Raw genomic sequence first — 17394 nt, forward strand, 5'->3', positions numbered from 1 at the left:
AACAATGAATACTAAACTGAACATTGCTGGATTGTTAAAGGCACGACCTGATGCCCCAACCGAGGATGAGGTGAGAAAAACAGTTGAACAGAACCAAGCAAAGTATAAGGCTTTCACAGACAAGCGGCGGGGTGCTAAGGAACCAAAGTTTGAGTGTGGTTCCTTCATTAGAATACGAAAACCTGGAATTTTATGCAAAGGGGACCATAAATTCACAGCTCCTCTTAAAATCATAGAAAAGAAGGGACCTTACACTTATCGACTTTCTTATGGGCGGGTATGGAATACTTCTTATCTTGCACCTGCCTGTGCAACAAGAGGAGATTATGCCAACGCTCAGTCTGCATTGGATGACTTCACCATAGTATCAATACAACAAGACATTGCACTGGAGATGGCCTGTCAGACCCAGACGACCACCTGTCTGGACTAGAGACTGTTATGTAGTATCTACAGTGTTTTCAGTGTAATATTTCAGCCAACTGTATAGTGTCTTGTTTCATATTTGTTCCTATGTTTAGAACAACAATGTTTATTTTAATTGGGAGAGTTTCTTAAGAGAGGAGAGAATGTGGTGTTTAGATGCTGCTTGTAATTATTAGAACTGGGAGCACTGGCTGTTGGGAGTCTGAAAGGACAGGAAACAGGAAGGGGGGGCATTGAGGAGGCGGAGTGAGAGCTACTGAGGGTGCAGCAGCAACTTGGTAAAGAGGTTTCCACTTTAAAAATAAAGTCCTGTTGAAGTTTGTTAGTACCTTGCCTGGTTGCTACAACAACTGTGTATGTATAAATCAATTGTTCTTGGTGGGGGAGAGAGAATAAGTGACTCTAGTCCATTGGTTAGGGCACCCATCTAGGAAGTAGGAGATGCAGAGTCCTGTCCCTCTGCTTCAATGACTCTCTTTAATTATTTATCCAGAATGGAGAACAGCTTCAATAATACTTATTCCTGCCATGAGTGCAGGGGCCTGGACTAGAAGACGTCTTGAGGTCCCTTCCAGTTCTATGATTCTGTGATTCAACAGCAGAGACTGAGGGAGCCCCTCATCAGAATATCCCTTAGCCGAGTGGTTAGAGCACCTTCCTAAGCAGTATGGGGCAGGAGTTTTGTGGATTTCAGTGGCACCTAAAACTGGGACTCCAGTATCTTTATGGACCTGGACCCCTGAGACTAAGTTGCTGTAATGTGTTCTACTTGTGATGACACCTTATAAATATCTATGAATCTATGAATTCAGAGGGATGCTTTTAGTATGAGGGACAATCAGCCACTCCCATTTCTATTGAAAGGGGTGTGTGTGTGTCCCATCTAGGGTGACCAGATGTTCCGATTTTATAGGGACAGTCCCAATTTTTGGGTCTGTTTCTTAAATAGGCTCCTATTACACCCCACCCCCTGTCCCAATTTTTCACATTTGCTATCCTGTCACCCTAGTCCCATCTAAGGGAGTCTGTCCTGTCATTCCATCTCAGTTGGCTATCACGCTCACCAGAGTCAGATGTTTTGCAGGACTGGTTCTGAACAAAGTAATCACTTGAGGCAGTGTGGAATGAGTTCTGAGCAGACAGTTCCAAAATCTCAAGTGATTCACCTTTTCATGTCCTAGGATTGTGGAGACCATATGACAAAAGAATCCCAGGCCTGGTGCAGATATTTGTACTGTATGGTAGGATTAGTGGGAGCAGGCTTGCGGGTGGCCTATGTAAAACTCATATTTATTGAAGTGCATTTTTAGATTTGGCAAAAAAAATCCTAGATAATCTCAATTGGGGCAAACACATTGGTTCAGGGAAAGTAATAAATAACCTGAAATTGCACCAAAGTTTTTATGAAATCATTTACAAATTGTTTAACTTTTAAAATGTATTTCATTTTCATATATCTCTACATTGCCCACAGGGTGGATTTGATTTAAATCACTAGTCAGGAAGACTCAATTTAATCATGGATTTCTACATAAAAGTACATTCTTGTTGGTTGTTATAACCTTAATACATATTCTTCAGAGGCAGAGGAACTTCATTAAAATATTCCCAAACTGGGTCTTTTTTACGGTCTGCTGCCATTATAGATTTTCCCTTCTAGTGAGAGAATGGAATGGTAGATCTAAAATCAATGAAGGCTACACACAGAAAGACCTCAAGACTTCTGGAATATGCTGCTCAGACAGTTTCACTTTTGTTTCTACTGCCTGTCCCTCCCTTCTCACATTTATCTCCAGACTTCTTCTCCTTGTCCAGATCTATTCTGCCCCCAACAATCTTCTATTCATTGAACTTTTTGAGACTTTGCACTTTTAGAGAGAGGTAAGGGATTGACCCTGTGTACACAAATCTGCAAAGGGACAATAGGGTTGAGGTCTGTTATTTCTCACCTCAATACATTATTTATTTAAAAACATTTTTGCTCTTAACAAACATGTTATCTCTGGAGACACAAATCCAGAGTTTGAGAACTGCAAAACTAAGCATCTCTGATGGTATCTTCTAGACTGAGCACTGACTCCCACTGGGTAGATGAAAGATTAACCTAAATAATCTTATACAGAAGCCCCTGGAACCCCATAAAATTGGGTCCCTAATCCGTGGACTATTGGAACTCATTTACAAAACTTTTCTTAAACATTACATGAATATATTGTCTCATACAATAGAATTAGAATTTATAATCCGTATTCCACGATAAGATATCTTTGAGCTATAATGTATCTTAATTAAAACTATCTTTAGGTCAGGTTTTTTCCTCAAACATTTTATCATAAAAATCCAATTTAAATAAAAAAAATCTGATTTTTAATTTTTTTTTAAAATCATTGATTTTTATCCACCCAGATTGCCCAGTATTCTGGCTGGTATAGAAGTACTGCAACATAGGCCATTCTCTTTGTACTCCTGGCTTGACTGGAAACATGATATATTGGAAATCCAATCAGAGAGCCTATTGTCCTGAGATTTCCAGCTAAACTGTGCATACACAAAAGTATGGCTCATTTAGTCAGCTGTTTTCTCATCTTTTGGGTGCATTTCTGTTGCGGATTAAAAACTACACACCACTGGAAGTTCAAGCATCACTTCTTCAGATATTAGTAACAACTGTGCATAGCTGTTCCAAATACTTATTTATATATATTTGCTTTTGGAAAAATTAAATAAAAATTAAAAAATTGAACACGTAAATAATTCAATTCATATAAGAAAATGTGCACAGGATGGCAAGTTTTGTTTGGACCAACCATGACAGTATTGTTCTACTTATCTGACAGTTTTTGCATGTTCAAAACAGTTTTTAAGCCAACTCATTGCTTCCAGATTTACTATTGATGGGCATTTTATAAATAATATTTTTAAAACCTTCCTTCTGACTCTTCTATAATGTTGTGTATTAAATAAAAATATTTCAAATCAGAGCCAGAAAATAATGTCAAGTGGTAATAGCAAAAATATTTCAGACTTTCTTTTACTCCAACTCTGCATATGCATCTGCTTTTCTTATTTTCTTGTGTGTTACAAAAAAACTGATAAAGTTATTTTTCTATAGTCAGCAAGATGAGAAAAATGTAAATGACTGCCAAAAAATATTGATAGAACGTTTTATGTTCTTAGTCTTCTGTTATTGTTCACATGTGTTTGGTTCATATAGCACTGAAACACTCAATTGCTTGGAAAAATTCCCAGTTGTCTTTATATTTAAGGGAGATAATGGGGCTTTATTACTATAGGAACAATATACATATGAAATTTCCAGTTATCTTCTGACCTTTGCATAGCATACCCTTCTTTTGTTATAATCATTCATTTACTCCTTTGGTACAATGTGACAAGACCTCATTAAAGGTTCTCCTGTGGCTTTTGACATCATTATTCACAGTATTCTTATGAGCTGCCTGTCCTTTTTAATCAACACATCACCTCTCCTCCCTCTTTTTCTTTTTATAGTGCACCCATCACCATGATATGTGAATGCATCATGGACAGTGTTTGCTTAGTTGAAACAATTACAGGTAGGTAAGAAAAACAACAACACTGAAAGTCTGTGGTAGAAGAACTGGGACTATTATACCTTCACTTAGCTTAGATACATACTTTAATCAGCAATGTAAGTGCCTTTACCTGCAGCAGGTAGCATACAAACTATAGGTGTGTTTTGGAGGAAAAGCTACAAGGCTACTGCATTGCACATACTTTAACTGGATATTAATCAGATTCCTAAATAAGAGACTCAAACACTGGATTCAGAACCCTGTTCATTTTAGGGAAGTATATTTGCACTGGTTTATAAACAGATATTTTCTGACATGTGTTTCTGTACTGCTTCACAATTTCATCCCGCTGTGCTCCTCCTTTGATTCTCTTGATCTTTGACTGTTAGTTATATCATGCATTTATTGTAGGCGTTCATAACTAATTTTGAGTTGAATGTTAACAATTAACATACCACCATGCAGTTTAATAATTATGTGAGAACATGTTGATTTTCTCTTTTACACTAGCATATAATATGATCAGATATAATTTCTTCTTTTTATTTGATACTTCATTTGTGTTTCCTTATGATAAACAATTACAATACTAATCTTCTGTTAACTATAGAAGTTTGGTATGTGATTTCTGAAGTTCTGACAGTCACTGAAGACTAAGTAAATAGCTATCATTGAATAATTTACATGAATTTAGCCTTTTTATCTGCTCATAGAGCTTTTGGAACCAGACCACAATATCTTGAAATTTTTTAATTTATTTTAATATACATGACTATTTTGTGAGTTTAATTTACTCTATGGATTGAATGCAAAGAATTCACTATAGTTATTTGAAATGTGAGATGATTGGATAGCTGTGTCTATATATAAATAATAAATCACATGATGTTGTTTTTAGTCCCTGGTTAGATGAACATAATCCTTATGGGGTTGAAAGAATAATGCCTGTAGATATCAAAGCACTTTTCAAAAGACAGAAGTAATATAATTATCTCTTTTTTGCAGATGGGGAAACTGAGGTAGACAGATGAAATTATGTGTTAAAGGTCAGTGGTAGAGTCAGGAATAGAATTCAATTCTTCTGAGCCCCACATCACTTTGGACTTCAAAAGACTCTCAGGGAGAGGCAGAAGATAACACTTTTAGGGCGTTTAATAATATTTTAAGTATTTTTCTATTTGGGCCACACAAAGATAATTTCAGGAAAAATTAGGCTACTCTAAGATTTATTTGCTGTGCACCAATTATCATATGCATACAAAGTAATTGTGTGTGTGTGACCTTACAAGTGTACACAGACAATTGCATAGTCCACTTATTTAATGGCATCTGTATCAGTACTCTGCTTAGTGGTTTTGATAACCCTGTTCAGCAGTATTAGTGCAAATGCTGGAATATGCAAATTTAAAATGAACTTTTTGTTGCATTTGTGTGAGTAAAATTCAAAAATTAGTTGACAACAGAAAAGTGGTCAGAACATTGTGAAAACAAGCTCATCATAAAATGTGACTGAATACTTGTAGAACTGAGAGTGGAGTTGTCGGCTACAAGCCAAAGTTAGACATTTATAACATGCTTTAAATTTATGATTACAAGACAATATTATTGAACATTATGGTTTAATTTTAAATTATAATATAAAGCAAAACAATATAATATAAACTACAAAATAAAAGATGAAAACAGAATATAAAATACATTTCTAAATGAAGTCTTTTGAAAACAAAAAATTGAAACATTTAACTCTGATTTTTTTTAAGATGGTATTTCACTGAAATTGACCTGTTCCTGTAGAATGCTTGATTTCAACAACTCAGCATTTATAGATGGAAAAATATTCAGCTGGAAAAATTTTGAACAATTTTACACCTTATTTTCGTATAATAAATCAACACACCAATATGACTCACATAGTTGTGAGTTTCTGAAATTTTATAGAGGTGTGAACAGGATTATTTCACTGCTATCTTAATGATTTGGTATGCTTCACACTCCATGCCCTTACTCTTTAAACAAAGTGATTTTGTGATCTTTGTTCCTTCACCAGTTGTTCACTGAAATGGGCCTTTCTCACAGAATGCCCTCTAGGCATTGGCAGGTTGTTCCAGGTTTCTGTAGATACTAAATTTATTTGTCATTTGGTACTGATGAATATAAGCACCTTTCAGTCTAGTTCCTTGTTACAGTACTCAAATAACTTGATAAACATTGTGGTTTGGTATACACAGAAATGGATGGGACTCTGCCTTAGACCATGTAGTGAGGTTGGTATCCAAATGATTTGATTTTCTGTGTATCAGTTTCTCCATCTATAAAATGAGGATAATGATACTTAGACAGAACTTTGCAAAGCAATCTGAGATCCACAGATGAAAAGCTCTATATAAGGGGGGGGGGGGGGGGAAGGGAAGGGTGAGAAAACCTGGATTTGTGCTGGAAATGGCTCTACTTGAGGATCACTTTAGATAAGCTGTTGCCAGCGGGGGAGTGAGGTGGGAGGAAGTTTTGTTTCATGGTCTCTGTGTGTATATAATGTCTTCTGCAGTTTCCACGATATGCTATGCATCCGATGAAGTGAGCTGTAGCTCACGAAAGCTCATGCTCAAATAAACTGGTTAGTCTCTAAGGTGCCACAAGTACTCCTTTTCTTTTTACGAATACAGACTAACACGGCTGTTACTCTGAAACCAAGTATTATTTTTTGTCTGTCTGATCACTTTGATAGCTAATTGCTGTGCAACAGATTAAAGGTAGCACTGAATGTGCCCTAATAGCACTAATTTCTCATCTCCTTTGTGCTTGATGTGTATATTTTTAATTTTCTTTCTTTTTTGCCTTCTACTTCCTCCTATCCAGTCTTCCAGCTGTTTGCTGATCCTGGGTCATTGTTATGGGAAAGTCTCAATTTCCTAACAACTTGAGAGTTTATATGGTATGGCTTCTTCATACAGTATATTGTTTTGTTTTTGCAGGCTTTATTCATTTGCTTTGTTTATATGTTCTTAGGACCTTTTCATTTTTCTTTGGTGTCTGTAGACATCACCAAATGCATGTGTCTTTCTTTGCTTTTTATGAAGTTTAAATCAGTTAGCAACAATTCTTTCAATTATTGGGCTCTTAGCTTTATAGTAATTTCCTCCAGTGGGCGTGTGACACAAATGATCATGATCATCAATTTGTCATCTTTAAATATGGTAGTCATTGTGGGTGATAGCATTCTTTGATCAGGTGTTAGGCAGATCAAATACATTTTGTTATGAAAAATGTTTTTGTAGGATGAAAACAATGTGGTTTCATTTTTCTTTTTCTTCATTTAAGCTTTCTTTGTTGGGGCTGCTTGGTGGATATATTATCTTTGTATTCCATATCTTAAAAATATATTTGGGTTTTTTTCTTCTAATTTTGTTCTGCAATTTTGAGTACAGCCACTTGTAGTAAAGTACGAGAACAGAGTGAGAACCTGAACCTGCTTATCAAAAGGTAATTAGTTTTAAAAATGACATTTTTTGCTGTGAGGTTGGTTATGGGGCACTGAAAGCTGCTATGGTCCAAGACATGTCTTCCATACAAATGTCTAGATAATATTTGGGACTCTTGTCATTTTTATTGAAAAATGTGATATTAAGACTACATCTACAGGGCCCACAGTTCAGACTACTGGGGTGTAAACTGCAGTGTACATTGGTGTGCGGCACTGTAACTTACCCTTGTGGATGCTGCTGACATAAACTAAAAGATACCTAGTTCACATTAACATAGTCCTCTTTCAAACACACCTACATCAATGAGAACTAGGTGCCTTTTAGTTTGTGCCAGCAGCGTCCACATGGGGGAATTACAGCGCAGCATAGCATGCTAGTGTGCGCTGCAATTCACCCCCTGTTATCTGAACTGCTTAGTCTCAGAGTTTAAAGTATAGTAGGATGTGATCCAGCTGACCTTAAAACCTCCAGTATTTCCAACTTTGTAGGGGTGGGTGGACTCTTCTGCCGCTGTCCACTACAAGAGCCAATCTAAATGAAAGTTTGAGTTCAGATCCATGGCCTGGATGGTAAGCATGCTTCTTTCACTTCTTCTTGCTTGAAAAGCAGAGACTGAGTAAGGGATAGTACTCATGCACTGAACACAGAATGATATCAGGGGACAGATGCACATGCTATGAATAAACGAGGGAGGCAGTGACCTTCTAGCCCCACCAACTCCATTTCCATAGAATTATTAAGTGCCACTGGACGTTTTCATCTTTTTTCTCTTTTGTACCATCCCTTCTGCAACTCCCATTAACATGATTTTATCTTCAAAATCATGATAATAAATTTGAATACATAAAAGGAGACTTTTTGCAGGGAAAGAATTGGCATAGGAACCAGTTGGCATAGGTATGCTATAGCATTTCTGAAATATGGGCTTATTTCTCATAGGATGAGACAACCCAATAAAAGGTACCAGTATATTTCATCCTCACATGCTAGCACTACTAAAATTTTATTGCTTCCTACACCCTAGTACTACATCAACTGTTTGATAACACAATTTATCATTGAGACCCTCTCATCCTCTAGTTTCTATCCTTTCTTAATTTGATTAATCTTTGACATAGAAGAGGAACTAAATAAAGTACAGCATAAGTTTTATTTTTATATGAATGGTCCACTGCACCTGCTGTATAGTGTCTCCTTATAGTACTTCTCCATGTTAATAAGCAAGATTTAACATTGCAGAGAAGTGCTCTTTTACTTTGTGTATAGTTATCTGTTTTTCAGTTGTATGCTTTTTTTTTTTTTTTTGCAAAGATCAGTAAAAATTGAATTTTAAAGCAAAATGTCATATGATATTGGAAAAGCATTTTTAAAGTTAGAGAGCTAAGTACATTGCTCCCGTTGCCTCACTGGGTTTCTACCTCATTAGCTCCACTCTGTTAATATCTGAGAGAAAACTGTGTGCACAAGAGTGGACTAAGCACAATGTACTAAGAATGGACTAAGTCATGATAGCTATAGGATATATAATTTTTATTATATAATGCCCAAGGGCCCCAACCAAGATTGGTACTGTACATATATCTACTAAGAGACAATTCCTGTCTGAAAGAATTTACAATCTAAATACCTGTCCCTGCACCACTAAAGTCAATGACTTCAGTGGATGCTGGATTAAGCCATAAATAGGCAAGACAGATACTTGATGCGGGAGCGGGGAACAAGAGTGATCATAATACAGATGGGGCTTCAAGACACATAAGGTATGTCTACGTTTCGAGCTGGGGGTATGATAGAAATACTCTGAGGAGTAGATCTTCAGTTGGTATAAATTGTCATAGCATCATCAAAGTCAATGGAGCTATGACAATTCACACCATCTGAGGATCTGCCACCAAGAGATTAGTGACTTCCCCAGAGTCATTGAGAGAGCCTGCAGCACAGTTGGTAATTGAATTCAGATTGCCTGAGTCCTAAACCAATGCGTTAACCGCAAGACTATCCTTTCTATTTAAACAAAACATGTTTGCCTTTTTCTATCCTTTTTCCCCCTGTAGCCTGCTTTTCAGTGTAGAGGTGAGGTTTAGTAGGAGAGAGCTTACATACAGTGAGATTAGGTGAAGAAAGCAGAAAACATATTTATATGGAAGTATTCAGGGTATTTTTCTAAATGTTTAAACTCAAATTTTGGCATGTATGTTTCCTTACCATTTTTGTTTTAATGTCAGCTCTAAGATACTCACTTGACTGTAAGACACATTTCTGCTTTCCCCCATTCCTAAAGGTAGCCAAAGGTAAACTGGGCCTACATTTAAAGCAGCCCTGTGATGAGTTTCATATAAGTCACATTGTCTGGAATGATCATTTTGGGGAGTATTGTGTTCTGGCTCCATCACAGCCTACATCACCGCCTATGCCAAGAAATTGGAGAAGCGGATAGCATAAAGTCAGCATAATTAAGGCAGCTCTAAATTGCCTTTGTGTTGCTGTAGCAATGCAAAGGTAATTTGACCTGGGCCATTAAGTATTAAATTGATAAATTAAATTGCTCCTATCTAAAAATGCATCAAATTATGCTTTAGTAACAGTCTGCCAAACAAACAGTGAATGTACTCATAAACACATATGTCTCAAACAGACATTTAAATTCAGAGGTTCTTTGCAGTTCAAATGGTGGGGAACCCCCGAGGAGGTCATTCAAATAACACAGAATTTAATAGGAAATTGTGCTTAAACATATTTGTCTTTCCCAACTCAGTCATAACCAGTTTCTAAGTACATTACAATTTAACATCAAGACTATTAAATACCAACCATCTTCAACAGACTAAAGGAAAATATGTAAAAATTCAGTTGAAGAAAGATGTGTCTGTCAGTCCATAGGAGTCATGAAATTATTTAGTTTTTCCAGTTCGGGTTGCTTTAGCGTTCAGCCCATGCCCCCTGCAGAACTGATATAAAAAACTAAAAACTGATCCTCCAAAAGAAATGATGAGCTGAAGTTGTAAATCTGGAAGCCAAATGAGATGAAATGAAATGATGTATCAAACTGCAACAGAATTAAAAAATCAGAAACTTGCAGCTTTGGCCTTGTCAGAACAGACTGCTGCTGGAGATGATTCTGTCCCGGAGCCACACTGGCTCACATGTTTTGAGTCTGTCCCAGGATACAATCCTTTTGGCTAGAAGTAGGCAGGAGGATTAATGTGATAATGGAGAGCTCCTTAAAAAGTACTTGCCAGACTGTGTTTTGGGATATATACCATCATCTTAGAAACTCTCCAGCTAACGGAAAGCTTGGTTCTCTAGAACAGTGCTTGCTGCCAAAAAACCTATGCTGCTTACATGGAAAGGCAGACTCCTTCCAAAGATAGACGCTTGGCACAGCAACGTGGCTGACCTGGCAGCTAAGGAGCAGGTAACATTTTGGAGAAAAGGGACTTGAGACAAATTTGAAAAAATCCTAGTGGATGAAAACTAAGACATTGCTCTCCTTTCTCCTCCCAGTCCTCTTCCTTCCTCTCCTCCCTCGTTCTTTATTTTTTTGTCTTGGCTCTTCACTCTTTTTTTGGGGGGGCGGGGAAGGGAGGGCGGGGTGAGAGGAAAAAAAACTTGCTGCTTTAAAGGAAAGTTCCCCACTATTAGATATGGTCGATACTATGAGCGAGAAGAAAGCTTAATTGGAAATTTGAGCTTTCAATTCTAACACACACATTCCCTGAGTATGCGAAATCAGGAGTGTTACCTGTCCATAAATTGTACAGTATAGCCTGTCATGTCTGTCTGTCTTCAGGATAGTAAGTGTTTAGGTGGATAATTCACCAGGCCATGAACTGATTTCCTTTTATTGATAACAATGCACTGTTGATCTGGGAAATGGTATAATAATGGTCAAGTTGTAGATGAAGAGTCTAGGGCAATTCATCATATTCACACAGGGAAAATTTACAGGGCATATTTGAAGGTTTCTTAATGCAGTAGATAGAAGTTACTAGTATTTGATACAAGTTCACAATCGATCTTACTACACAACATGGTGAGTATACAAATCCTTAGATTCTCTCAGAAGGTAATGTGGCAGGGCAACTCCTTTGCCTGGTCAGTCTCATCGTTTCTTCCTTGTGGGGATAAGGAGCCTGAAGTAAACCAGTCTGACTCCGGAGGGTTTTTCTCTTCACTCAGGTTTTGTTTTCCTACATGGTGGGCCCAAAACGTCCCCTTAAGCAAAAGAAAAGAAACCCCCAAACTACAATGAAAAGAGAAATACTTTCACCTGCCCCTTCTTCCAGTACGTTACCTTACTACACTGGCTCCTCGTTGCCAGGGTTTCCCCATGCAGCTGTTATCTTAGGGCATGGCTACATTTGCAGATGTAGAGCACTTTGAGTCAAACCCACCTTGGGAGAGCGCAGTAGGGAAAATGCTGCAGTCTGTCCACACTAGCAGCTGCAAGTTCACTGGCGTGGCCACATTGGTGGCACTTGCAGCGGCATTGGGAGCAGTGCATTATGGGTAGCTATCCCAAAGAGCACCTCTTCCCATTCTGGCGCTGTGCCTTGTGGGAAAGGGGCACGGGGTGCTGGGCATTCTGGGTCCTGTCCCAATGCCCCGTGATGCATCAGTTCGCATCCCAGCAATTCCTATGCTTCCGTCCTCATTTGGCGCCATCTTTCAACATTTTTTGTACTGTGTGCTTTCGGTCTGCGGGAATGGAGCCCGAACTGCTGAGGAGTATGCTGATGAGTCTCGCCACGCATCACGTTTGGCAGTCAAGTTATTCCTTATGATCCAGAGTGACAGTGAGGGCTCCAGTGATGATTTCGACTCGAGTAACACATATGACATGAGTTTGCTTGTGGCATTCACGGACATGCTCACCACTGTGGAACACCGCTTTTGGACTCGGAAACAAGCACTCGGTGGTGGGATCACATCGTCATGCAAGTCTGGGATGATGAGAAGTGGCTGCAGAACTTTTGGATGAGAAAAGCCACATTCTTGGGACTTTGTGATGAGCTCACCCTCACCTTGCAGCGCAAGGACACGAGATTGAGAGCTGCCCTGACAGTGGAGAAGCGGGTGGCTATTACAGTCTGGAAGCTGGCAACTCCAGACAGCTACTCCAGTTGGAGTAACAAGTTTGGAGTGGGAAAGTTGACCGTTGGAATCATTTTGATGCAAGTTTGCAGTGCCATTAATCGCATCCTGCTCAGAAGAACTGTGACTGGGTAATGTGCATGACACTGTGGATGGCTTTGCACAAATGGGTTTCCCTAACTGCGGAGGGGTGATAGATGGCATGTATATTCCAGTTCTGCCACCACCCCACCTAGCCTCAGAGTATGTTAATCGGAAGGGGTATTCTCTATGGTTCTCCAGGCATTTGTGGATCACCGTGGGTGTTTCATTGACATTAATGCAGGCTGGCCCGGAAAGGTGCATGACGCACGCATTTTTCAGAACACTGGCCTGTTCAGGAAGCTGCAAGCTGGGACTTTTTTCCCAAACCAGAAGATCACCGTAGGGGAAGTTGAAATGCCCATTGTGATCCTTGGAGACCCTGCTTACCCTTTAATGCCGTGGCTCATGAAACCCTACACAGGGAGCCTTGACAGCAGCAAGGAGCAGTTCAACAACAGGCTGAGCTGGTGCAGAATGACTGTGGAGTGTGCTTTTGGCCATTTAAAGGGTCGCTGGCACTCTCTGTATGGGAAACTGGACCTGGCCGATGACAGCATCCCCGTGGTTCTATCCATGTGCTGTAGCCTCCATAACATTTGTGAAGGGAAGGGTGAATGATTCACTGAGGCATGGAACCTGGAGATTCGACACCTGGAGGCTGAATTTGAACAGCCAGAGAGCAGGACTATTAGAGGGGCCCAGCACGGGGCTGCAAGGATTAGGGATGCCTTGAGGGAGCAATCTGAGACTGAAAGCCTCCAGTAATGTCTGGTGCCCTGCATGGGAGTGATTCCAGTGTTAGCAGGAATCTGTGTTTGCTATGCTGACTTGCAGTGCCTGTTTCTTTCCTGGGCTAAGGTATCTTTTACTTTATGCAATAATAAAGAATGTTTTCAAAGCCAAAAAACCCATTTATTGAAAAGAAAATTCATTTATTGAAAAGAAACAACTGCTTGGGAAACACAAAGGGCAAGGGGGAGGGGTGGGGAACGGTACAATCACAGATTTGCATATGTCCTGTTATCATACTCAGCCTTCCTGTCTGGAGTGCTGCACTTCAGGATGGCTATCCTGCATGGTGATGGGGGTTGAGTGCAGTGGGTAAGGGTCGTAGTTTTCAGAGCTGGGTGGTGAAGCTACAGGTGTCGGAGGCAGCTGGTGGCAGTAAGAACCCGGATGTTGGGGAAAATGGATTAGAGATGACATGGGGGCACAAGGGAAAAAGTTTTGGGACAAGGGCTGCAGGGGCTGGGGGTGGGCGCGGTAGTGCTCCGCCTGCATGGCTACAAGCACCTGGATAGAGTCTGGTTGGTGCTCCATTATGCTTATCAGCCGATCTGTGCTTTGCTGCCGGAGCACTGCGCTTTTGTGCTGGCGCGCCTCATTCTGCTGGCGGATCCTCCTTTCACTGTCCTGCCACTCCTGAACTTTTTGATTTTCATTACTTGAATGCTGCATTACTACATGCAACATAGGGGGGAGGGATAGCTCAGTGATTTGAGCATTGGCCTGCTAAACCCAGGGTTGTGAGTTCAATCCTTGAGGGGGCCATTTAGGGATCTGGGCAAAAATTGGGGATTGGTCCTGCTTTGAGCAGGGGGTTGGACTAGATGACCTCCTGAGGTCCCTTCCAACCCTGATATTTATGATTCTATGTCTTCCTTGCTTCTACGTGGCCTCTTTCTGATTCTTTGGAGTTTTTCGGCTGGTGATAACACGGATGGCTGAGATCTCAAGGTTGCATCTGTAAAGGCAAAATGCAACACTTAACAGAGGCAGCATTATTCACACCAGACAGAGCAATGATTCCCCTGTACTTAAGCTCAAGCATAGTCTACACAATAGCATAATTTGTCCGTCCCAAAGCAAGCGCATGTAGCCCATGGGAGCCCCAAAAGGGTGAGTAAACACAGGGTCAAGCGTGACTTATTGTTTCACAGCTGTACTGTGCTCTGGGTTTCTGTGCCTTGGGGAGAGCCAACAGCAGCAGGGGGCCCCTATACTGAACACTATCCCCACATTTTCCACAAAAAGAAAAGGAGGACTTGTGGCACCTTAGAGACTAACAAATTTATTTGAGCATAACAAATTTATATCTCGCTGCTGAGGATGACCTGGGAAGCAAGGGAGGGTCTTCTACTGCAATGCAGCTTCTGCCCTGGCCAATATGCAGCCTGCCTGTGTGCAGCAATGGTCCTCCCGCCCCTCATGGTACAGTGGCCCTGACAAGTTAGCCTTACTGGACAAGGACCACAGTGGCTCTCCCGAGAAACCTGCGCAAGCGCATTGCCCAAGTTCTGGATGAGACCTTTGAAGAGATCACTGAGGCCGATGACTGTGATGTGAGAGAGCACATCAGTGCCCTATTCTGCAACTAGACATGCATGCCGCCCTAACCCTCCTCGCCCCAAGAGCTCACGCCGAATAACTTCCTTCCCAAAATAAAAGCTGCTTACCGGGAACCTCCTCTGGTGTTTGTCCATCCCCAAGCACCAGCTGCTGCGACTAGCTACCTTCCTCCTGGCTTGAGAACAGCTCCTGGCTGCATGCATCTAGGGATTCTGGGGTGTCTTCCACCACCTCAGCACCCTCGCTCCTGCTTTGCTCCTCCTCCTCCTCCTCCTGCCTTGTTGAACTGAGCTCTGAAGTGTCCATGGTGGTACTCGGAGTGGAGGTGGGGTCGACCCCAAGTATCACGTCCAGCTCTTTGTAGAAATGGCAGGTCGTAGGGGCAGCATCGGAACGGCTGTTTGCCTCGCGGGCTTTGCGGTAGGCATTCTGCAGCTCCTTCACTTTAATCCTGCTCTGCAGAGCGTCCCGGTCATGGCCCCTTTCCATCGTGTCCCTTGGTATCTGCCTGAAGGTATCATAATTCCTATGGCTGGAGAGCAGCTGGGACTGGACAGCTTCCTCCCCCAAACACTGATGAGGTCCAGCACCTCGCCATTGCTCTATACTGGCTCTTGCCTGGCGTGTGGAGGCATGGTCATCTGGAAAGATTCGCTGAGAGCACTCCGCGCCTGGCTGAGCAAACAGGAAGCGGATTTTCAAAATTCCCAGAGAATTTAAAGGGCGGGTCTGATGGTTGGTCACCTGAGGGCAGGGCAGTAGTGTTCAAAGTGATGACCAGAGTGGCTAGAACAGACATTGTAGGACACTTCTGGAGGCCGATCAGAGCACACTAACAGACCAGGGCATCTGCACTACTGCCGCGGCACTCCAGCGGGGTGCACCAAACATTATTCCACTCGCTGAGGGGGAGTACCAGGAGTGCTCTAGCCGCGTAGTCAGAGCGCTCTACGTGCCTTGCCAGTGTGGATGAGTAGTGAGCTAGTGTGCCCAGGGCTCCTTTAATGTGCTCTAACTCGCAAGTGTAGCCAAGCCCTTAGTTTCTTTCCCTATAGAGAGGGGAGACAGCCTTCCATCCAGGGAAGCCTTTCCTTCCTGCCACTGCCCCTGATGCAGTCTGTCTCTCATCTCTTACCTCTCCTCTCTCATCTGAATAGGGCTTTTTAAAGGTCATTGGCAGCCTTTAACTGGCCTTAAGTGTATGTAGTTTAGGGTGACCAGATGTCCTGATTTTATAGGGACAGTCCCGATTTTTGGGTCTTTTTCTTATATAGGCTCCTATTACCCCCCACCCCATGTCCCGATTTTTCACATTAGCTGTCTGGTCACCCTAATCTAGTTAACCTGAGGTAACCCTTTTTCAGCTCACAGGGAACAGGGTCTTCACCATTCTAGGGCTGATATATCTGTCCTCCACCACTCTTATATCTGTCAGGACTGACTTTGTCACAGTAAGTTGGCACTTTCCCATGTGACTGCTGGTTATTCTTGGTTTTCTAGATGATTTAAAATAATGCTTATCTCTATTCTGAGGAATATTTATTGTTGTCTTTTATCACATTTTGAGGCTTACCTAATAAGTTTGTTTCCAAGTTGCAATTTCCATGTTCCACTCTTGTGCTTAGTACAATAGCACACACAGCCATACTATTAAACTGGAATGGCATAACATTCTTCTTCTTGGAGCCCTGAAGCCAAAAACATCCTGAGTATAACTCCATTGACTACACTGGAATTACACCAGGGATGAATGTGACCCAGGTCTTAATTCTTACTAAAAGTTTGGGCTCAAATTCTGCTCTCTGTTACACCAGCGTAAATCCAGAGTAACTCCACTGAAATCCCTGGAGTAGTTTAAGATTTAAAGCAGTGGGCAGATTTTGGCTCAAAATTTTAAAATCCATTCTAAATCCATTTTAAAATCTCTTCTCAGCAGACAGAAAGACACATACATGCAGGGCATCATTTTTTCAAGAATTCTGCCACATAATAGTCAGTAGCTGGCATGGTGATTGGCTTGTTTCTGGCAAAATGAATTATTACTTTTATACTATTCCCATGTGATTCTTCAACCTTAGTTCATTTCAAAAAGATGTTAACACACTGTGCTTTTTTTGTTTTTTGTTTGGAAGTTGGACACTGGAAAATCTTGACTCTCTCTTACAAGCATCTAAGCTAGCCACCTTCCAAGAGGACCCTGCAGAGAGGCCTGTACCTTTGGTACAACTTTAGTTAACTTTGACTTTTTTACAAAAATTCTAATTTAAGTGTGATTTTTTTCCTTGCTGCAAAACTGATCTTGCAAAGCCTAGTACACTTGGTGATAGAAGAAGGGTGAGTGTCAACAGCTGTTGCCTGAGAGCTGTGAAATGCAGATAGTTTGCTGGAGTTGAGCATGAAATGAG

General features: G+C 41.0%; 1 long non-coding RNA gene across 2 annotated transcripts in view; it reads left to right on the plus strand.

Annotated features, from left to right (window-relative positions):
- The first annotated feature begins 3936 nt into the window (after positions 1 to 3936).
- LOC122465969 overlaps positions 3937 to 17394 on the plus strand; it is a 79442-nt gene continuing 65984 nt past the window's right edge. For both annotated transcript variants that reach the window (XR_006291129.1, XR_006291130.1), the window contains exon 1: positions 3937 to 4001. This is a non-coding gene — a long non-coding RNA (uncharacterized LOC122465969). The remainder of the gene's footprint in view (positions 4002 to 17394) is intronic.

The sequence above is a fragment of the Chelonia mydas genome, chromosome 5 (assembly GCF_015237465.2).
Source record: "Chelonia mydas isolate rCheMyd1 chromosome 5, rCheMyd1.pri.v2, whole genome shotgun sequence".
Lineage (NCBI taxonomy): Eukaryota > Metazoa > Chordata > Testudines > Cheloniidae > Chelonia > Chelonia mydas.